At 41.3% G+C, this 24365-nt stretch overlaps 1 long non-coding RNA gene across 1 annotated transcript; it reads right to left on the bottom strand.

Annotated features, from left to right (window-relative positions):
* Nucleotides 1-276: 276 nt before the first annotated feature.
* LOC118998440 (uncharacterized) lies at nucleotides 277-24097 on the bottom strand. Its single transcript, XR_005068862.1, has 4 exons — nucleotides 24088-24097; nucleotides 20030-20034; nucleotides 10376-10381; nucleotides 277-614 (listed from the first exon to the last, which is right to left on the bottom strand). It is a non-coding gene; the product is annotated as an uncharacterized LOC118998440 (long non-coding RNA).
* Nucleotides 24098-24365: the final 268 nt, after the last annotated feature.

Below are 24365 nucleotides of genomic sequence, written 5' to 3'. Positions count from 1 at the left end.
GGTCAGTTGACTGTCACCAGGAAGTCGCAGGCTTGGTGTCCAAAGGCTGGCATTACTGGACTATATTGGCTTTCTGGTCAGGTCATATTCTGGAGGGTACAGATTAGGCAAGAAATTGGAAGTACAATTAAATTATAACTATTAAATAACAAAGGCAGGGACTTCAGTAAAGAATGGCTTATCTAGTGGAAGGTGTACAAGGCATGCTACACCTATCCAAGACTCTTGTGGCTCACTATACTTCACTCGGGCTGAGGGGAATACATTGAAATTTCCCTCCTTTCAGATTTCTGAGCCCTTTCTGTCCAAGCCATCAAGACAGAAAAGGGAAAATCAGTTCTAAATTGAAGCCCACAGACTGCCCCAGCCCTTCACCAACCCAACTACTTAGTTTAGCCAAACCGTTGAGTCTTAGCGGGGGCGATGAGGAAGATGGGCTCCTTAAATGAGGCCTATATCGCAACCAATCACTCATAGGCATAGGCAGGTCATAGGCATACACCCTATGAAAACAGAAGAACACACAGGTTAATTCACACAACAATCCCCAAACCACTCTCTGCGCCTGTGAGACTGACTTTTGGGAAGACATTCCATTGCAAGGTCCTTCGAACCTGTAAATTGTACATCGTCAGTGACATTACAAACCTGGTTTCAACTCTTTAATTAAAAACTTTCAAGACATTTAGCTGTGCCATTCTGATGTCTAGTACTGAGCATTGTGATTTTCCTTGAATTATAATTTTTCTCCTTAAGATCACCCTCACTGTTATTACAGGGACTACTTTGGGTCCTGCTTTTGATTTTGCCTGTTCGTTTGCATAAACACACAAAGAGCAATCTGGATCACTTATGATCCTTAAGTCCGCTTTGCTGGAACTCACACAGGGAACCCTTAGATTGACTTCTCAGTCCGCCCCTCAGGGCACAGAAGCAGAGCCACACATCTGCCATCTGGCTTCGCCTGTACCAGTCGTTTCACTCAAATCCTTGAGCCTCCATTGTGCCTACAGGTTCCTTTTAGCCATCTTTCAGGAAGACAACCTTCGTTCCTTCCCCGGAAAGACTGGCATGAACCCCACAACCAACCAAGTACCAGGCTTTTCTCGTGGGCTTTCGCTAGCTTCACAAGTCAATCCTAGTTCCTCAGGGCCTTCTGGTGATGACCAGAACCCATACATGCCTCCTACAGGCATGACATTCTAGTCAAAGTGTTGGTTAACAAAACCACTGTTAATGACCGGTCTTATTGGTTTTATGCAAAGAAACCTTATGTAATCATTCATTCCTTCAGAGTGCCAAATTCTGGAGGGATCAGGTAGGGAGAAAAATACAAAGCATAATGGAAAATCCTTTTCCTTATTCACTTTCTTACAGAGTATGAAGTTTTAACCTTTTCTGGAATCCTCAATTTCCTTTTCAGAGCAGATACAGAGCAAAATTCGGAACACAGAGTTTGGGAACAATACACAGGTAGAGGCATTCTCTTGCACCAATGCGTCCACTGGTGCCTCGCAGAGACATGCTCCTTCAGGCCCGGTCTCTTGGCAGAGACATGCTCTTTTGCCTCAGGCTGAATCACTTATCAGCCCCAAATGACCCTTCCTGGGTCCTGGGTGGCAAAGGCACTCTCCCCAACTGGCTACAGTGACCTCCACTAGGTCTTCAGGTACACAGGGTTTCTGATCAGAAACAGAACTAATGGTAGAGACTTGCTCTCTTCCAATCTGGTCTCACGGCAGAGACATGCTGCTTTGCCTCAGGCTGATATACTTATCAGCCCCAAATGACCCTTCCTGGGTCCTGGGTGGCAAAGGCACTCTCCCCAACCGGCTACAGATGACCTTTTCTAAGTCTTACAATACAGGTTTCTGATCAGAAACAGAATACATGTGAGAAATTTGCTCTCTTCCCAGCAGATCAGAAAACAAGTAGGTGAGGTTTCCTTTACTCCAGGTTTAAAGCTTTCACATTCTTTATACATATTTCTACTCATTTAGATTTACTCATCATTCTCTTTTAATTCTTGTTCCTTTCCCATACTGGGAGGGACTGTACCTAAACTCAGTATCAGTCAGCTTAAAGTCCCTAGATTCACAGGGACATCTTTTACCTTTCTGAAGCTTAGACCTTGCAAACACCCTATAAATCAGATGGTCAGCCTTGGACTTCAGTTCATGACCTTCAAAACTAGAGCTATTCTTATTAAAACCAGTTACACAGAGAATTTGACTGCTGCAGGGTCCACACAGCAGCGGCACACAGCTAAGCAGATTTACAGAAGCAAGAAAGCAGGGCTGCTGATAGGGTAATGTTCTTTTGTTCTTACTCCGTAGTTACTTAGTTGCTCACCCCTCCTTATCTTAGTGGCTCAGCAAATGAACCCAGCCTCTCTGACTTATCTGGGCTTGTCTAAACAGGCCTCCAGCCACATCTCCCCCTTTTATCTATTCTGAGGATGGGAGGAGGTCTCCTGAAGAATTAGGGGCATTCCTAATTCTAAGCAGTGCCAGCGGCAACAAAGCTGTCCAAGGTCATCCAGTCTCCTTCTCAGTGAATGATTTTTTATCTCTAGCCAGAGCCTCTCCGAGGGCAGTGGGAGTTTCTGAAGCTCTGTGGCAGTCTGGTCTGGGTCTAAGCCAGCTAGGCTGAGGGCTGTAGGTGCTTGCTAGTGGCTTTCTCTTCCCTTTCAGATACAGATACAGAACAAAACTTAAATCACAGAGTTCCGAAAATAACACACAGGCATTGGGCTTTCCCGCAGCTGCCCCCAGCCCCATCCAGGGGCTCCGATGTTTCTAATTACATAAGTCACCGGTGGAGGCCAGGGGTGGGGCCGCCCCGGGCGGACTTGCCTTGTCGCCGCGGCTTCCACGGGGCTAGGGATGGGAGGAACCAGACGAGGTTTTCATCCAAGAAGCCTTGGACTCACTGCCCTCCCTCAGGGAGGGCGGGCTGCCAGCTCCCGGACTGATGCACGGCCGGATCGGCCCACGCCGCGGACACACGGAGGAGGTGAGGCGGCGGGCGCTGCGGCAGCGGGGCTTTGGCCCCGGATGTGGCCTGGCTGCACCCTGGGGGTGGGGGGGGGAGCATCCCACACCAGTGGCACTTCCCGGAGAGACAAAGTTGGCGGTGTCTCTCGTCCCTCCAGCAAGGGGGGGTGTCACTCCTGCTCCGTAGGTTTTTTTTTTTCTTACCTGCGGAGCTACAAGCACAATCACTTTTACAAACACACAGACAAACATTCAAACAAATAACACAGTTCCACAAACACACGGACCATGAGACGCGCCCAACACACAAACAGACCAAACACAGCGCAGCGCGGCGCAGGGGGGAAGGGAAACCTAATGTAACCAGTCACAATTCAAATTACCAAAACCAAATTTCAGAGTGCGGCGTCCTGCCTCTGAAAGTTCCTGAGTGGGTCACAGGTGGCGTCCCACCTACCACCTCAGGATTATTCGCTCTAGAGCACCCAAAACCAAAAGGGGATCCCCACCAAATACTTATTCAACCCGGGCTGCCGTCCAGTCTCCGATGGGAAGTTCCACTGAGGGAAATCTCGCTGGGGCCTCCAAATGTTGAATCCACCAACCACGAGAACAAGTGTCGGAGACTTTCAGGGTTCCAAAGATGTTACTTTATTGGCCAAGTTTAACCTGCGCAGGGGTGAACTCTCAAAGTGTCCAGCGACACAGTGCCCACAAGGGCTGCAAATGAGAGTCACACCCAGCGCTTACAGCTAAGTCCTTATATAGAGGCAAGCAAGCAAGCTTTGCACAAAAGCAGATGTGGCGGTTAGCTATTGGCTTACAGAGCCTGTGGGCGGGAACAGGGTGGGATCTGTCTCAACTGAGAGGAAAATTTTGAAACTAAACAGATGGCAATCAACTTACAGGATGTTTGCTAGGGACGCAGGCTCCTTGGGGCTGAGACTATTTTTCTTGTTCCCAACACAGGACATGCCGTCAGTTTGCAGGTCAGAAGCCTAAGACAGTAGGAAGGGCTAGCGGTAGGTGAAAAATGGGGCAATCCAGTGTTTTAGTCGCCCAGTCAAGAGAAACACGTCACCTCCTCCCACGCCATTTTCAAAGGAGAGTCAGAGGAAGAGCCGCGTATGATCTGCCTCCCCTATGAGCTCTGGAAACTCTCAGCCAGACCTGGGGAAGCAAAGAACCTCTCTGTGACCTAGATTCCGGCTCCTGCCAGTCTCTAAGGGCAGAGTAGACACCCTGATCAAAGGGGTCGGCCTCTCTAAAATATGCCCCAGTATGACAGAGCAGTCACCCAGCGAGGAGGCAGGGAGTGACCTGCCCCCGCCCCACCCCGGGTGGTGGGATGGGAGGTGACCAAGGCCCACATGGCCCCCTGTGCCTGGTCCTGCTAAACAGGTCATCAAGGAGAGGAGCAGCGATACCCCAGCCAAGCCCCCTTGATTGAGCTAAGAGTGAGCTCTGAAGACCTCCTGGGCCTCTGCTGGTGGCCCTGGCAGTGGGTCCTTTGGGAAACCAGATACCTCCCTGGAGCAGGGGAGCTACCAGATTGCCTAAGAAAGGGAATATACCGGCACACCGGAGCATGGAATGAGACCAGTGTGCCTACTGCAAAGAGAAAGGGTACCAGAAAAGAGAGTGCCCCAAAAGGAAAAAGGAAAAAAATTAAAAAAAAAACCACTGGCAGGCAACAAAGACCAGGGTTACAGGCACCTACAGTCCTTGGCCTAGCTGGCTTAGACCCAGACCAGACTGCCACAGGGCTTCAGAAACTCCCACTCCCCTCGGTGAGGCCCTGGCCAGAGATCTAAAATCATTTACTGAGAAGGAGACTGACCCAGTGTTACTGCGGTGTGTAGATGACCTTCTTTCAGCCGCACCAGCCCGAGACTGGTGCTGGGAGGGCCCTTGCCAGCTGTTTGAACTGCTAACCAAGACAGGGTACAGGGTGTCATTAAAGAAGGGGCACAAATTGAAACAGAGTGGGCACAAGCTGGAGGACAGGAAACTGCTGAGGAGAACTGGAAGGTGCCAGATGGGAAAATATATATTCCCCAGGGGCAAGCCAGCAATCTAGTGAGGCAGTGCCACAGCCTCACTCATATGGGCAAGACGTCCCTAGAAAACCTGTTAAAAGGTTTTAAGGGTCCTTTTACTTCCCTAACCGGGCTGTGCTCTGCGCCTCTGCGGCGATGCAGTGTGTTACATGTGCCCAGAACAATGCACCCAGGGATAAAGCCAGGAATACAGCACTCAGGGAGGGAGCCGGATGAGGACTTGCAAGTGGACTTTACTGAAGTCAGACCCAGTCAGGGGTATAATTACCTCTTAGTCATCATCTGCACCTTTTCTGGGCAGATAGAAGCCTTCCCCACCAGGACTGAGAAAAGCGGAGAAGTCACTCGGGCCCTCATGAGGGAAATCATACCAAGGTACGGATTGCCCCTGACTATTGGGAGTGACAACGGTCCGGCTTCCGTCTCAAACATAATACAGGAGGCAGCAAGGCTCCTCCATATCACATGGAAATTGCACACTGCAGACTGACCCCAGAGCTCGGGAAAAATAGAATGTGTGAACCGGACTCTCAAGGGAACTCTAGCTAAGTTCCACCAGGAAACTGAACTGCCTTGGACTGACTTGCTACCGCTGGCACTACTTAGAGTTAAGAATGCCCCTCACCCTTCAGGCTATACCCTGTATGAGTTAGTCTCTGGGAGACCTCCTCTCATCCTCAGAATAGACAATAGGGGACCCCAGAGAGCGGGAACTCTGGTGGTGACGCTGCCTTATGGGAGATGAGACCCACTACAGCTTCTCCTGCCCTGCAGGTGGGAGAAATCTCCACCACAGATTCACAGCCTCTGCGTGTGGGCTCTGCTCACCCGCAGAACCAGGGCTTGGCAGGGGCTTCCTTGAGTGCCCAAAACGGATCCACGGGGCCTCCACCTTCACAGGTGGGCGGGACCTCCGCCCCGCCTCCACTGGTGACTGCAGCCTCAGTGAACCACCCCCAGTGGGTGGAGGGTGGCTTTGTGGTACCCCCCACACCCTCAGGTGGAAGGGGCCTTGGGGGCTTCCAGGGTTCCTGAAACCAGAGTCCTGGGACCTTCATAGGTGGGCAGAACCAAAGTTGGGGTGCTGCCATTTTAGGTAAAATGGATAAGCCACATGAGTGCCCCACCATGGAGGACAAAGCATTCATGGGTGCCAACCTCTTGGAACTGGCTAAGGCTTCTTTTCAGATTATGAGCTGTATGCCGCTGCTGTGTGGACACTGCAGCAGTCAGGTTCTCTGTGTAACGTTCTGATAGGAATCGCTCTAGTTTTGAAGGTCATGAACTGAGGTGCAAGAGTGACCATCTGATTTATAGGGTGTTTGCAATGTCTAAGCATCAGAAAGCTACAAGATGTCCCTGTGAATCTAGGGATTTTTAGTAGAAGATACCTATAGTTCTAGGGTCTTTTGGCTCCCACATACTGAGTTTAATTGCTGAGTTTAAGTATAGTCCTTCACTCATGGAAAAAGAATCAAGAATAAAAGAGAATAATAGGTAAATCTAGATGACTAGAGATATGTATATAAAGGATATAAAAGTTTTAAACCTACAGTAAAGGAAACCTCAACTACTTGTTTTCTGGTTTCATGGGAAAAGAGCAAATTTCTCACATGTTGTTTTGTTTCTGACCAGAAACCTGAATTGTAAGACCTTGTGAGAGTCACTGTAGCCAGTTGGGGAGAATGCTTTTGCCACCCGGAACCCAGGAAGGGTCATTTGGGGCTGATGACCCTTCCTGGGTTCTGGCCTGAGGCAAAGCAGCATGTCTCTGCCATGAGACCGGGCCTAAAGGAGCATATCTCTGTGAGGCACCAGTGGACACATTGGTGCAAGAGAATGCCTCTACCTGTGTATTGTTCCAGAACTCTTTTGTTTCAGATTTTGTTCTGTATCTGCTCTGAGAAAGAAAATTGAGGATTCCAGAAAAGGTTGAAACTTCATACTCCATAAGAAAGTCAACAAAGGAAAGTATAAGATGTGTAAATAAAGAAAGTATGTGAAAGGATGTAGAAGGTTTTTGGATGTTGCAGAAGGTCTGTAGAAAGCTGTACAGATAGAAGACAGCGTGTAAAAGATTGTAGGAGTTGTGAAAGTTTGGGAAAGGAATTATGTGGGGTTAGTAATACAAGGTATAAGGCACGGAGATGCAATCTTAGTGGATATCAGAAGGAAAGGGATTTTCCATCACGCTTTGTGTTTTTCTCCCTACCTGATCCCTCCAGAATCTGGCACTCCAAGGGAATGAATGATGACGTAAGGTTTCTTTGCACAAAAGCAATAAGACCAGTCATTAGTAGTGGTTTTGTTAACCAAGACTTTGACTGGAATGTTATGCCTGAAGGAGGCATGTATGGGTTCTGGTCATCACCAGACAGCCCAGAGGAACTGGAATTGACCTGTGAAGCTAGTGAAAGCCCACGAAAAAAGCCTGGTACTTTGGTTGGTTGCACAGTTCATGCCAGTTTTCCAGGGAAGGAATGAAGGTTGCTTTCCTGAAAGATGGCTAAAAAGAAATCTGTAGGTACTACAGAGGCTCTAGGATTTGAATGATACAACTGGTACAGGTGAAGCCAGATGGCAGATGTGTGGCTCTGCTTCTGTGCCCCGAGGGGCGGACTGAGAAGTCAATCTGAAGGTTCCCTGTGTGAGTTCCAGCAAAGTGGACTTCAGGATCATAAATGATCCAGGCTGCTCTTGGTGTGTTTATGCAAATGAACAGTCAAAATCAAAAGTGGGACCCAAAGTAGTCCCTATAATAAAAGTAAGGGGGATCTTAAGGAGAAAAACTGTGGTTCAAGGAAAATCACTATGCTCAGTATTGAACATCAGAACAGCGCAGCTAACTGTCTTGAAAGTTTGTTTTCATTTAAGAGTTGAAACCAGTTTTGAGATATCACTAAAGATGTACAATTTACAGGTGCAAAGGACCTGTCAAATTGCCACTGTAAATGTCATTGCAGGAAGGATCTTGTAGTGGAATGTCTTCCCAAAAGAGAGTCTCACAGGCACAAAGACTGGTTTAGAGATTGTTGTGTAAATTAACCTGTGTGTTCTTCTGTTTTCATAGGGTGTATGCCTATGCCTATGAGTGATTGGTTGCAATATAGGCCTCACTTAAGGAGCCCATCTTTGTCATCACCCCCTGAGACTCAACGGTTTGATTGAACTAAATAGCTTGGTTGATAAAGGGACGGTCTGTGGGCTTCACTTTAGAACTGATTTTCCCTTTTCTGTCTTGATAGTTTGGACAGAAGGGGCTCAGATATCTAAAAGGAGGGAAATCCTAATGTATTCCCCTCAGACAGAGTAAAGTATAGTGGGCCACAAGAGTCTTGGATAGGTGTAGCATGTCTTGTACACCTTCCACTAGATAAGCCATTCTTTACTGAAATCTCTGCCTTTGTCATTTAGTGGTTATGATTTAATTACACTTCCAATTTCTTGCTTAATCTGTCACCTCCAGAATATGACCTGACCAGAAAGCCAGTGGTCCAGTAATGCCAGCCTTTGGACACCAAGCCTGCAACTTCCTGGTGACAGCCAACTGACCAGGACCCTGTAAGGACCTTCCCCTTGTAGGAAGGATTCCCTCCGTGCAGCACCCTCCCTTCTCTTACAGGGTACCCCTGATCCAAGGGTAGGTAGGACAACATCCATGTCCAGCCAGAAGTAGTTACAAAAAGATGAGACCTTTATCCATTGTCCTTTATATAATTCCAGGAGGAAAGAGGGGTCTCAGAACCCCTCCCTGATAGTAAATCACAGGAGGGAAAAAAGGGTGAGAAAAAAAAAACCTCATTAATGCTCTGAATCCAGGGAAAGGGGGGACTTGTATGTTTCTAGAAGAGGAATGTTGCTACTATGTAAATCAGTCAGGGATCATAGCTAAGAAGTTAAAGAAATCAGAGAGAATATAAACCACTGCACCAAAGAAACAGAAAGTTAGAACTAGAGAAATTGAGGAATAAATCCTCAAGCCTGGCTCCAGTGGCTACTTCCCTTTCTAGGACCCCTAACTATTATCTTCTTAGGTTTAAGCTTCAGCCCCTGTGTCCTGCAGACCATAGTTTACAACTTAGAAGCAACAGTTACATGCAGGGCAACTGCCATTTTTTCCCTCCAGTGATACCATTATCAGAAATTACAGCAGCTCCCTGATGCACAAGGATAACCATAGAGTGAAGCAGTCAACAGCACTGTAAAGCATCAAAAGAGGGGAATTTAGTGGCCTGTCCAGGAGAGGAGCTATCGGGTGAATCAATAAGATAAATGTAATGGCTAATGGCCTGCCCAGGAAGGGGTCTTGAAGCTGAGTCAACAAGATTAGGGAGAGCAAGTAACTAAGTAACTGAGGAGTAAGAACAAAGAAATTAAGATTAACTCCTATCAGCAGTTCTGCTTTCTTGCTTTTGCACCAGAAGTAATGGTCTGAGTGGCAGACCACCCCTAACCCTATATAAACAATTGTTCCCCACTGATAGGGGCCCAGAATTTGGAGACTGACTCCTCTGGGTCTGCACATGTAAAATAAAGTTCTACTCTGTACACCTGAAAGCGGCTGAGTTGTTTCCTGTAACAAGCACTCTGACCAAAAGTGTGTGGCTTTCTTCTTCACCTGGCTGCAGGGGTCCCCATTCTGGCAAAGCTGAGTGGCACTCCTTCACATGGCTGCAGAGATCCCCACTCTGGCAAAACCGCATGGCTCTCTCTGTCACCTGGGCAAGAAGGAGTCCTAACTCCGCCCAAACCGCATGGCTCTCTCTCTAATGGCTCTTGCGTCTGTGTTTAAATCCCCATGCCAGTCCTCCTTTGCAGCCCCATTTCTGACTCCTCCTATTATAGGACTTTGCAGCCCCATTTCTGACTCCTCCTATTATAGTTACACCTGCCAGGACTCCCATACTCTCCCAGCTTTACTGGGCTGCCATAGTGAGTCTGGGCTAGTGTGGTCCCATGGTGTGGAGCCAATCAACTCCAAACTCTCACATAGGCACTTTAACTAAGGGGACCAGCCCCCAGTTACATCCTGGGTAGAAGTCACTCCCTTCTCCCTGGCTCAAAGCATGGCCACAGCTATTTAACATATCTATGAAACCAGTTAAAGGTTATAGATATTTCAGAGGTTAACTGTGAAACTATTGCTATGCAAAACAGCTTTCAATGGCCCTGCTACATTTGTCCCTTCCCCCTGGGGGTGGGGTGGTGAGGACATCTTAATATTTCCTGGGCACCTTGAGTTCTGGACCCCATTCCAAATCCTTTTTTAGGGCCCCCCTCCTGACTGCTCCCTGTTATAGTATGACAAAAGGAAAGTACAATGACCTAGAAATGTTGAACCCTGGCCATTTCAGAAAAATTAGGAAATTGTTCTATCTTTTACTGATGCTATCACAAGGAATTGATGAACAGAGAGATCAGACTTTACTTTAATGAGGATGGAAAAGTTCTTACAATACATAAATTGTTTAATCATTGTCATCCACTTTGTGACACTGAAGATGTGCCTATAAGAGAATGCATAGGCTTTCAATCATATGGACATGGTATTTAATACTAACTCTTCAACATGTAACTTTGGTCAAATACTAAATCTCCTTTATCTTCAATTATACTTGTATATTAAGATTAAATATGCTAGCATCTGCATATTACCTAGCATAAAAGTAGGTCCTGAGTAAGTGGATGACATTGTTATTTTTTTTTTTTTAGCTGGTACCAATTATCACTAGAGTCCCTCGTAACCTCATTAGAGTTTATTAAATTAAATTGGCAATTAATTATCTTCTATTCTTCTTCAACATCTTTAAACAGGAGTGACATAAGTTCTTCTCATTTTTATATTGGGGAGGAGGAATGGTGGGATTGAAGTGGGGGAGGTGAGGAAGCAAAAACCAGGTAAATGAGGGCAAGTCCTCTGCCCAAAGTATTATCTGTGCCTACATTCTGGTATTGAGTCAGATACTTACTCATGGGGTTATTTCTGGAGTTGCTAGTGCACCCATAGATGTTCTTGCTACTCAGAGCAATCAAAATAATCTCCATTCATAAAGAAATACACCAAAGAATATTAACTACAGGTAGTTCCTATCTATAACCAGTGCCTGAATGGATTTAATCTGCCCAGAAAGACCCCTGGAAACTCCAGGAGCTAGCTAAGGAAACTCACTTAATCCTTCCACTAACCTTGCAGTATACTGCATCTTCATATTTTACATGATGAAGACTTTTGGATTCTACTTATTACATTATGATAAGATTTTACTCTGTGATAATGTATTCATTATGCATTTTATTGTCCTTTTTTCTGATGCTTTGACATGTTGGGGCTTTGCTGAACCTGAAGAGACTGCCCTTCCCAGGGCGAACCAATTCAAATACACACTAACCAATACAGAACCCATACCCCCACTACTGCTTTTAAGGGTTCTTATAATCCAGGCCACTATTCTCCTGCCCTAATCAGCCCAGGGACAGATACCAGGCAAGTATAGAAAGCTTCTAAATCTATAACCTCTCTACCATGATGTCCACTGACATATTCAAATTAGTCAGTCCTAATACTGCTTATCCTGCCTTGCCCTGCCTTTTCCAGGGAAACCACAATAAATGTTATTGCCCACATTTCCTCTCACTCCCTGTGCCTCTTGACTGACCTTGGTGCTTTCCTGAGTGACTCCTACATGCCATGGTGTGCTCCCTCTACTTGAGAACTATGTGTAGCAAACTATGTTTGTCCCCTCATTTGTCGACCACAATATACATGATTAATAATAAAAACTACATTTTAAAACATTAAAAGTGTGACAAGACATTTAATCAGTTCTTCTCAAACTTTAATATGCAAAGGAATCACGTGGTTGGACATCTTGTTAAAATGTAAATCACAATCAATAGATCTGAAGTGGGGAGCTGCTTTTTCAACAGTGTGATGCCAAATCTTCTAGTCAATGGGCCATACTTTCAATAACAAGGTATTAAAAATTACATAACTCAATTTCAATATTCTGTTTTCTGAGAATTTTGGTGAATTATTTTACCTGCTCAAAAATGGTTCCCTTCTTTGCAAAATGCAAATTAAAAACACTGCCTACCAAATAAACTATGCTAAAGGTAAAAAAAGGTATATGGATAAAAATAATACGCATTTATTAAGCTTTAATATATATAAATCTATAAAAATATAAACTGCCATATAAATTATTTCAGACCATAAAATTCTTGTACTTCACCCTTTAATACTATAGGAATAGTCATTTACATTTGAAATGTTTGTTATGGATTTTTCTACATCAGTGTATTAAAGTAAGTCTGCAAAGATCATTGACATTGTTAACATTCTTCCTTACTTTCATATAAAGTTGAAAAGAAGGGGAAAGATAATCAAGTACATGTATAAAGAACCCATGCACAAAGCCAAAGGTGGCTAAAATTGAGGGTGGGAGGTGGGGGTGAGAGGGGCAAGGGAGAGTGGTGGTGGGGAAATGGGGATAACTGTATTTGAACAACAACAATTTTTTAATTAAAAATAAAACAATAACATTAAGTTTCTCTAAAAATATACTACTAGTAGTCCAAAATTCAGAGGTGTTTTCTTCAAAATTAACTATTTTTGAGGTGTTGTTACCCAGAGCACAATGTGACACAAAGTGCATGTGTCCATACTATTCACAAGCTTAAAAATAAATCACCCTAAAGAATATGTATAAATATGCTTAAGCCAGAGTAGTAATAACTGAAAAGCTTACTGTGAAAAACAGATACAAAAAACCAGAAGAAGTTTTGAAACTATTTGATGAAGGATATAATTTTTGCAGTATATTAATAACTGAATTTTACTAACAAACATGGAGGTATAATTAAATTGAAAAAATATAAAGAAAGACTGTACCCCGACTAGTTTGGCTCAGTGGGTTGGGCATCATCCTACTAACCAAAGGGCCATTTGTTAGATTCCAGGTAAGGGCATGTGCCTGGGTTGCCGGCCAGTTCTTCATTTGGGGACCTAAGAAAGGCAACCAATTGATCAATGTTTCTCACACATCTTGATGTTTCTGTCTCTCTCTTTCTCCCCTTACCCTCTCTCTAAAATAAACAAATACAAACTTAAATAAATATAAATATATTTATATATACATTATATATATATATATATATATATACATACATACATATATATATATATATATATATATATATATATATATATATTAAAGACTATTGTGTACAAATCCCCACAGTACCATGTGGAGGAAGAGACAGACCCAGTCTTTAAAGAGCTGATTATCTATATATTTTCTATATATCTACATAGTAACTTAGACAACTTTATAGGAGACAGAACATGGTAAATGTCTTATGAGAACAAATTTAGTAATGGTGATTCCCAGAAACCCATGATGAGGATAAGCTAAATTTGTATGAAAAAAATGTGGCATTTTAAATGTTTGAATTAGAAATAAAAAGATAATGTAGAGAATGAAATTAAAGTCAGCAAAGATGTGGGATGTGGGAGCTATTGGACAAGCTAAAAGAAAAATAAACATAAGGCTAGCCAGCTTGGTAATATAATGACAATACAATAAAATCTATATTTCATAAGATATAAACAAAAAATAGGCTGGATCTATTTTGTAGTAAGCTTTTGACCACAGGTAGGATCTTACAACAATATGAAGTCAGTCATTTAAAAATTTTGACTTTGTTAGAAAATTAAATAATACACAATTGTGAGCGCACAATGATGAATTGGAGAACTATAAAAAACATCTGAAATAGAAAAAGTTAGGGCCAAACAGAAATATTTTACAGAACATTTTATGTAATGTGCTACTTTCAAATGGTAAAGTCTAAAGACGAAGAAATAACATCAGCCTTTGAAAACGATGCTAAGGGTCATTAAAAATGGCAATTACAAGTTAATAAATTTAGGGCAATTTTCAGAAACAAAATGTAAGTAACTAATGAAGTTGAAATATGATTAACCTTAGAGAATAAAAAAAGTAAAAAAAATAGTATTATTCTCCATTGTAAGGTCTTGCCTCTTCTATCAAATATTAATTGTCTATAAAGGGGTGTGTTTATTTCTTTGCTCTCTGTTCTGTTCCATTGGTATATATGCCTGTTCTTATGCCAGTGCGAGGCTGTTTTGATTATAATGGCTTTGTAGAATATTTTAATATCAGGTATTGTGATACTTCCAACTTTGTTCTTCTTCCTCAAGATTGCTGAGGTTATTTGGGGTCTATTTTTGTTCCAAATATATTTTTGGAATATTTGTTCTTTACCTGTGAAATATGCCATTGGTATTTGGATAGCAATTACATTGAATCTATAGATTATTTTGAGTAGTATGGTCATTTTAATGATGTTAATTCTTCTAATCCATGAACATAGTATACACTTCCACTTGCTTGTATCTTTCTCAATTTCTTCAGTGTACTATACTTTTTCAAGTACAGGTCTTTTACCTCTTTGGTTAAATTTATTTTTAGGTACCTTATTTTTTGTTGTTGTTGTTGCTGTAGTAAATGGGATTGATTTCTTAATTTCTCTTTATAATAATCCATTATTGGTATATAGCAATGTCGCTGATTTTTTAATATTAATTTTGTATTCTGCTACTTGGCTGAATTCATTTATTGGATCTAGTAGCTTTTTCATGAAGTCTTTAGGGTTCTCTATGTACAATATCATGTCACCTGCAAATAATGACATTTTTACTTCCTCCTTTCCAGTTTGAATGTCATTTATGTCTTTTTCTTGTCTGAGCTGTGGCAAGGACTTCCAATATTGTGTTGAACAAGAGAGGTGAAAGAAGGCATCCCTATCTTGTTCCCAATCTTTAGAAAAACAATAGTATTTTTTGTCCATTGAGTGTGATGTTGGTTGAGGGTTGGTCATGTATGGTCTTTATTATGTTGAAGTATGATTCCTCTATTCTTACTTTGCTGTGAGTTTTTATCATAAGTGGGTGCTAGATTTTACTGACTTCTTTTTCTGCATCTATTGATATTGTATGATTTTTATCTTTCATTTTGTTTATGTGATGAGTCACATTTTTTTTATTGCAAATGATGTACCAGTCTTCTATCCCTGGAATAAATCCCACTTGATGATGGTGTATGATCTTTATAATGTATTGTTAAATTTAGTTTGCTTATATTTTGTTGAGGATTTTTGCATCTTTGTTTATCAAAGTTATTGGCCTAAATTTTTTTTCTTTTTAGTGTTTTTATCTGGTTTTGAAATCAGTATAATGCTGGACTTGTAAAATGAGCTTAGGAGTCTTCCCTGCCTCTGATTTTTTTGTAATAGGTTGAGAAAGAAAGGTGTTAGGTTTTTTGTTTTTTTTTCAATGTTTCATGATTCACATATGAAGCTACCTGGTCCAGGCTTTTGTTTGCTGAGTGTTTGTTGATCACTTTTAATTTCATTAGCCATAATTGGTCCATTCAAGTTTTCTGATCCTTTCTGATTCAGTTTTGGAAGATTGTATCCTTCTTTTAACTAACCTATTTTACACAATTGTCCAATTTGTTGGCATATAGTTGAGCTATTCATAGTATGTTTTACAATTCTTTGTATTTCTGTGATAACAGTTGTTACTTTCTTTCATTTCTGATTTTATTTATTTGGGTCCTCTCTTTTTTTTTTTCTTGATTAATCAAGTTAAAGGTTAGTCAATCTTGTTCGACTTTTCAACGAACTCACTTTTGGTTTCACTCATCTTTTATATAGTTCCTTTTGTCTCTATATAATTTATTTCTCCTCTTATCTTCCTTATTTTCTTCCTTCTATTTACTCTGGGCTTTTCTTTCTTTCTTTCTTTTTTTTTACTTCTTTTAGCTGTAAGATGTCATTGCCTCTGCAATAAATGGTTAAGGGCAAATGGATAAGTATGTGCAAAAAATAAAATTAGACAAACCAAACTATAGCATATACAAGAATAAGCTTAAAATAAATAAAGTACTTAAATGTAATTTGTGAAGCTATAAAAATCCTAAAAGAAAACCACAAAAATCCTAAAATCTCAGAAAATTCTAAAATTTTAGCTAAACTATTTAGCTGAAATAAATATTATTTATTTTTAATGCAAATGATATTCAGAGAAATGTAAATTATTATTTTTTAAGATTAAAAGAATTAATATTGTTTAAATGTTCATACCACCTAAAGAAATCTACATATTCAATATAATCTTTATCAAAATTTAAATGGTATTTTTCACAGAAATAGAAAAAAATCTTAAAATTATTTCACATTTTTTCACATTTTTTCATTTTTGTTCAAGTACACTTGTCTTCAATTTTCCCACCACTCCGCCCCACCCTAGCCATCCCCACTTCCCACCCTTTATCCTTTCCCCCTTAGGTTTTGTCCATGTGTCCTTTATACATGTTCCTGAAAACCCTTCCTGCTTTCTCCCCGACTATTCCATCCCACCTCCTCTTTGGTTACTATCAGTTAAAATCACAATGAGATATTACCTCACTGTCAAAATGGCCACCATCAATAAATCAACAAACAAGTGCTGGCGAAGATGTCGAGAAAAGGGAACCTCTCATTCAATACTGGTGAGAATATAGGCCAGTATAACCACTATGAGAAACAATATGTTGTTTCCTCAAAAATTAAAAACAGAACTGCCTTTACCCAGTGCTTCCACTTCTAGAAACACATAGGAAAAAAACCAAAACCACTTATTTGAAAAAATACAGCACCCCTATATTCATAGCATCATTATGTATAATAGCCAAGCACTGATCAGGAGATAGTGAATAAAAAAGCTGTGGTATATTTACACAATGGAATACAATGTGGCTGTAAAAATCAAGAAACTCATCCTTTTTTTTTTTTGCAACAGCCTAGGTAGACCTATAGATTATGTTAAGTCAAATAAGCCAGCGAGAAAGAGACAAATATCCTATGATCTCTCCTATATGTGGAATCTAATGTACAAACTAAACTGGTGAACAAATTAGAGGTAGAGCCCTGGCTGGTGTAGCTCAGTTGATTGAGTGTGGGATGTGAACCAAAAGGTCACTGGTTTGATTCCCAGTCAGGGCACATGCTGGGGTTGTGGGCCAGGTCCCCAGTTGGGGGGAGGGGTGCATGAAAGACAACCATGTATTGATGAGTCTCTCCTTCTCTTTCTCCTCTCCTTCCCCTCTCTCTAAAAATTAAAAAAAAAATAGAGACAGAAGCATGTGTACATGGAACAGACTGAGAGTTGTCAGAGAAAAAGGGTGTGGGGAGGCAACTGTATGAAAGAAGGGGCTAGGTGGAGGTGGACAAAGGTAAGGAAATGAGGGCATTTATAATAGTGTCAACAATAAAAAAATAAAGTAAAATTAATTGATTGTTTATTAAATTAAAAATAAGTAGTATTTTTACTTATAAAATTATCAAATACTAAAATACGACATATACAGAGTTTCCATTCTTAAAAGTTTTTTTGAAAACAACTTCAGCATTGGAGAGGTTCAAATAAATTCAAACCTATTATCCTAGAAATTCTCAAAGCATCTAACATAATAAAATACTAAAACATTCAAAATCTATGTACAAGGACACTGGTCATAGTATTAAATTTATTAATAAAGTAATAAAATAATTTTATTTTATTTTTTCCAATTTTTTTTATTTAATTATTTTTCAAGTACAGTTTTCTATCTATTACTCCCATCCCATCCCACCCCCCATCCTGCCCCCTCCCTCCCATTTCCACCCTTCTCAGTTGTTGTACATGTATCCTTTATATAGGCTCCTCTAAATCCCTCCCTTATTTCCCCTGAAATTCCCTCCCCTCTCCCCACTGGTCACTGTCAGCCTGTTCTCTATTTCAGTTTCTTTGGTTATATTCTGCTTGCTTGTTTGTTTTGTTGTTTAGCTTCCTGTTAGAGGTGAGATCATATGGTATTTGTCCTTCAACACCTGGCTTATTTCACTCAGCATAATGCTTTCCAGTTCCATCCATGTTGTTGCAAAAGGTAGGAGCTCCTTCTTTCTTTCTGCAGCATAAAATTCCATTGTGTATATGTACCATAGTTTTTTGATCCATTCATTTACTGACGGGCACCTAGGTTGCTTCCAACTCTTGGCTATTGTAAATTGTGCTGCTATGAACATTGGGGTGCATAGGTTCTTTGGGATTGGTGTTTTAGGGTTCTTAGGATACAATCCCAGCAGTGGAATTGCTGGGTCAAAAGGCAAGTCCAATTTTAGTTTTCTGAGAAAATTCCATACTGTTTTCCATAATGGTTGTACCAGTCTGCAATCCCACCAACAGTGGACCAGAGTCCCCTTTTCCCCACACCCTCTCCAACATTTGTTGTTTATTGCTTTGTTTATGATAGCCATTCTCACCGGTGTAAAGTGGTATCTCATTGTAGTTTTAATTTGCATCTCTCTGATAGCTAGTGATATTGAGCATCTTTTCATGTGTCTCTGGATCCTCTGTATGTCCTCCTTGCAGAAGTGTCTGTTCAAGTCCTTTCCCCATTTTTTAATTGGGTTAGTTGTCTTCTTAGAGTGAAGTCGTGTGAGTTCTTTGTATATTTTGGAGATTAAACCTTTGTCTGAGGTATCATTGGCAAATATGTTTTCCCATACAGTTGGTTGTCTTTTTATTTTAATGCTGTTTTCTTTAGCTGCGCAGAAGCTTTTTATTTTGATGAGATCCCATTTGTTTATTCTTTCCTTTATAGTCCTTGCTCTAGGGGACATATCAGTAAAAATGTTGCTGCGTGAAATATCTGAGATTTTCCTGCCAATGTTCTCCTCTAGGACTTTAATGGTGTCATGGCTTATATTTAAGTCTTTTATCCACCTTGAATTTATTTTGGTGTATGATGTAAGTTGGTGCTCGAGTTTCATTTTTTTGCATGTAGCTGTCCAGTTCTCCCAACACCATTTGTTGAAGAGGCTATCTTTACCCCATTTTATGATACTGCCCCCTTTGTCGAATATTAATTGACTGTAGAGATTTGGGTTTATTTCTGGGCTCTCTATTCTGTTCCATTGGTCTATGTGCCTGTTTTTATGCCAGTACCAGGCTGTTTTGATTACAGTGGCCTTGTAATACAGTTTGATATCAGGTATTGTGATCCCTCCTACTTTGTTCTTCTTTCTTAACATTGCAGCTGCTATTCGGGGTCTTTTATGGTTCCATATAAATTTTTGAAGTGTTTGTTCTATGTCTGTGAAATATGCCATTGGTACTTTAATAGGTATTGCATTGAATCTGTAAATTGCTTTGGGTAGTATGGACATTTTGATGATGTTAATTCTTCCAATCCATGAACACGGTATACGTCTCCATTTGTTTGTGTCTTCCTTGATTTCTGTCTTCAGTGTTGTGTAATTTTCTGCATACAGGTCTTTAACCTCCTTGGTTAGATTTATTCCCAGATATTTTATTTTTCTTTTTGCTATATCGAATGGGATTTTTTTCTTGATTTCTGCTTCTGCTGATTCATTGTTAGTATACAGAAATGCCTTTGATTTCTGGATATTGACTTTGTATCCCGCTGTTTTGCCAAATTCATTTATTAGTTCCAGCAGTTTTTTGGTAGAGTCTATAGGATTTTCCATGTACACTATCATGTCATCTGCAAACAGTGACAGTTTTGTTTCCTCCTTTCCGATTTGGATGCCTTTTATTTCCTTTTCTTGTCTGATTGCTGTGGCTAGAACTTCCAATACTATATTAAATAGAAGTGGTGAAAGTGGACAACCTTGTCTTGTTCCTGATCTTAGTGGAAAAGCTTTCAGTTTTTGCCCATTCAGTATGATGTTGGCTGTAGGTCTTTCATATATGGCCTTTATTATATTGAGGAATGCTCCCTCTATTCCCACTTTGCTGAGTACCTTTATCATAAATGGGTGTTGTACCTTATCAAAAGCTTTTTCCGCGTCTATTGATATGACCATGTGGTTTTTGTCCTTGCTTTTGTTTATGTGGTGTATTACATTTACTGATTTGCGGATATTGAACCATCCTTGCATCCCTGGGATGAATCCCACTTGGTCATGGTGTATGATCTTTTTGATGTATTGTTGGATGCGATTTGCCAATATTTTGTTGAGGATTTTAGCATCTATGTTCATCAGTGATATTGGCCTGTAATTTTCTTTCTTTGTTGTGTCTCTCTCTGGTTTTGGAATTAGGATAATGCTCGCTTCATAAAAAGAGTTTGGGAGTTTCCCATCATTTTGGATTTTTTGGAATAGTCTGTGAAGAATAGGGGTTAGCTCTTCCTTAAACGCTTTGTAGAATTCTCCTGTGAAACCATCTGGTCCGGGGCTTTTGTGTGATGGGAGTTTTTTGATTACTGCTTCAATTTCATTTGCTGTTATTGGTCTGTTCAGGCTTTCTACTTCTTCTTCATTGAGTTTTGGAAGATTATATTTTTCTAGAAATTTGTCCATTTCACCTAGGTTTTCAAATTTCTTGGCATACAGTTCTTCATAGTAATTCCTTACAATCCCTTCTATTTCTGTGGTATCAGTTGTAATCTCTCCTCTTTCATTTCTGATTGTGTTTATTTGTGTCCTCTCTCTTCTTTTCTTAATGAGCCTACTTAAAGGCTTGTCTATTTTGTTTATCTTTTCAAAAAACCAACTCTTGGATTCATTGATCCTTATAATTGTGCTTTTGGTCTCTATGTCATTTAATTCTGCTCTGATCTTGGTTATTTCCTTCCTTGTACTTGCTCTGGGCTGTCTTTGTTGTTGTTCTTCGAGTTCTTGCAGGCGTCGGGTTAGGTTGTTTGTTTGAAATGTTTCTATTTTCTTTAGGTAAGCCTGTATTGCTATGAACTTCCCTCTCAGGACTGCCTTGGCCGTGTCCCATAAGTTTTGGGTTGTTGTGAGTTCATTTTCATTTGTTTCCAGAAACTTTTTGATTTCTTCCCTAATTTCAATCTTGACCCATTCGTTGTTTAATAGCATACCATTCAGTCTCCATGATTTTGGGTGTTTTGGGTTTTTTCCTTTGGGGTTGGTTTCTAATTTCAGTCCCTTGTGGTCAGAGAAAATGCTTGGTATGATTTCAATTTTCTTGAATTTGTTGAGGCTCATTTTGTGTCCTATCATGTGGTCTATCTTTGAAAATGTTCCATGTGCATTTGAAAAGAATGTGTATTTAGCTTCTTTGGGATGAAGCGCTCTATATATATCAGTCAAGTCCATTTCTTCTAGAGTGTCGTTTAATGCTGCTATATCTTTGTTGATATTTTGTTTGGAAGATCTGTCCATTTTTGACAGTGGGGTGTTAAAATCCCCTACTATAATTGTGTTGCTGTCAATATCTTTCTTGAAGTCTTCTAGGATTTTTCTTATATATTTGGGTGCTCCTATGTTGGGTGCATATATATTTATGATGTTAATGTCTTCGTGCTGGATTCTTCCCTTGAGCAATATGAAGTGACCTTCTGGGTCTCTCTTTATGGCCCTTTTTTTGAAGTCTATTTTGTCTGATATTAGAATTGCTACCCCGGCTTTTTTTTCTTGTCCATTTGCTTGGAAAATTTGTTTCCAGCCTTTCACTTTTAGTCTGTGATGGTCTTTTGTCCTGAGGTGGGTCTCCTGTAGGCAGCATATGTGTGGGTCATGCTTTCTTATCCATTCAGCTATTCTATGTCTTTTGATTGGAGCATTTAATCCATTTACATTCAAGGTTATTATTGATAGGGACTTATTCATTGCCATTTTTGTACCACAGTTCCTCTCTGTCTCTCTCTTTTCCTTCCTTTCCTTAAAGCAGCCCTTTTAGTATTTCTTGTAGAGCTGGTTTGGTGGAGGCATATTCTTTTAGACTTCTTTTGTCTTGGAAGCTCTTTATTTGGCCTTCTATCTTGATTGAGAGCCTTGCTGGGTAAAGTAGCCTTGGTTGTAGGCCTCTGGTTCTCATTACTTGAAATATTTCTTGCCATTCTCTTCTTGCTTGGAGTGTTTCCATTGAGAAGTCAGTAGCTAACCTTATTGGGGCTCCCTTGTATGTTACTTCCTTTTTCTCCCTTGCTGCCTTTAGGATTCTCTCTTTGTCTTGAAATTTTTCCATTTTAATGATGATGTGTCTTGAAGTGGGCCTCTTTGGGTTCCTCTTGAATGGGACTCTCTGTGATTCCTGGATTCGTGTAACTTTTTCTCTCATCAAATTAGGAAAATTTTCCATCATTACTCTTTCAAATAGGTTTTCTATCCCTTGTTCTTCTTCTTCTCCTTCTGGTATTCCTATTATTCGGATATTATTACGTTTCATATTATCTTGCATTTCTCTTAGTCCATCTTCATTCTTTTTGAGCCTCTTTTCCCTTTCTTGCTCTTTCTGGGAGATTCTTTCTACTGTGTCCTCCAACTCACTGATCCGATCTTCTGCCTCATCGATCCTGCTTTTCATTCCTTCTACTGTGTTCTTCAGTTCCGAAATTGTATTCTTCATTTCCTCTTGTCCTTTGGTGATAGTTTCTATTTCCTTTTTCATGTTGATATAGTTTGCGGAGAGCTCATGGTAGCTCCCCTCTAGTTTCTGGTAGCTCATTGTGAGCTCTTTGAATTTCCTGATAACTAGTGCTTTGAATTCAATATCTGATAGCTGACTTGCCTCTCTTTCATCTAACATTATTTCTGAGACTTCCACCTTTTCTTTCATTTGGGCATTGTTTCTTTGTCTTCCCATTGCTTATGAGACTCTTCTTGTTAGCTTCAGCTTCTTAAATTGATCTGTTCTGACTCCCTAGGTTTATGGTGTGAACTTCTGTGGTAGAATTCCTGTGAAATTCAGTGGTACAGTCTCCTGCAGGTATCTTGATGTTCTCTGCTTCCACCTACTCCTTTCTTTGTGTGTGTGTGATCAGCTGGAGGGGGAGGCAAAATGGTTTATGACAGCAGGAGAGTACTTTATGATATTTACAGTCACAGCTGGCAGAGAAGAGATAGAAGATCTTTAGGCTCTATATAGTGTTAACTATAATCTTAAACCCAATTTACCACCTCTAGGAAAGGATAGACCAAAGATAAGTCTCTTGTTGGGGAGGGAAGGCTTGTGAGTTGTATCTAGAAAGCAGTGAGGTTGCGGGTGGTCAGATTTTGAAGTAAGGTGAGAGTAAAGAATAGTAAATAGACATAGCGTGTGAGCAAGTAGAGTTAATCACTACAGTAATAGAATTCAGGAACCTGTAAAGTGGGCTAATACCTGAGAGATGCATTGTGAAGTATTTACAGTGGTATAGAAAGCAACAAACAAACAAACAAACACACAAAAACAGGGCAAGAGAAGTGAGGAAAGAGCAATAAGTTTGGGGTGAAAGGAAGAAGGACTAAAATGGGAAAAAAGAAAGGAGAGGAACAGAGTACTGAAAGACAGAGAAACAATAAAATTAAAAAATATATACGATTACTGTAAAAAGTTTAAAAATAAAAGTAAAAAAAAAAACAAAAACAAAACAAAAAACCCAACAACAAAAACTCCTTCCTTGTTGGTTTCAAAGTCTCCAATCTGGTTTTTCCGGTTTCGGTGGGACCCCTCTGTGGACTGGGTTGTAGGCCCAGGCGCACACCCGCCCACCAGCCAGGCTACTAGACTGGGGTGCGGGCGCCCACCCACCTGACAGGCTGCCTTCATCCCACGGGATCTGGTACTGTCCTGTGGCTGGGTGAGAAGCAAGTCAAGCTGCCTTCACAGGAGAACACCTCAGTCCACTTTCCAGTAAAAACTTCTCCAGAAATCGTGCCTCTCAGCCCAGCCCAATCTCCAACCTGACTGGTTAGGACAATGCTCCTCTCAAATATCCTGGGCTGGCAGGCTGGCGACCACAGAAATCGCAACTGAACATGGCCCCCTGTCCTTGCCACCCTCCCTGCACATCTAGGCAGACAGGTCTCTGCCACCAGCCCCGCCTAGATGGTGAGGGAGGGAGCCAGCTCTTCCAGGGACCCCGCAGCCAGTCCAATGTTCCACTGGGTGCTTGGCTCCCTACGAGTCCTCCATGGCACTGGCAAAAGACGGAAGCCTCTACACCCCTAACACAGTGGCAGCGGCGGCTCTGAGGCATTTTGGGCTGGCCTAGGGCAGCCGGTCCTGCCACTGCTGCTTTTGTCTTTACTCACAGTTGCTGGACTCCCACTGAGTCCTCTGTGGCAGACGCCCCGAAGCTGGCCATAGACAGAGGCCTCTGGGCCCTGGAAGCTGTGGCAGCAGCAGCTCCAAGGCCTTTATGCGCCAGCCAATGGCTGCTGTCCCGCTGCTGCTTTTGACTTTACTCTGGGGTGCCTGGCTCCTGAAGGCAGCCGGCCCTGCCGCTGC

The sequence above is a fragment of the Sturnira hondurensis genome, unplaced genomic scaffold (genome assembly GCF_014824575.4).
Source record: "Sturnira hondurensis isolate 20B ecotype Veracruz unplaced genomic scaffold, ASM1482457v3 Scaffold0014112, whole genome shotgun sequence".
Taxonomy (NCBI): domain Eukaryota; kingdom Metazoa; phylum Chordata; class Mammalia; order Chiroptera; family Phyllostomidae; genus Sturnira; species Sturnira hondurensis.
This window is presented reverse-complemented; position numbering and strand designations above follow the sequence as displayed.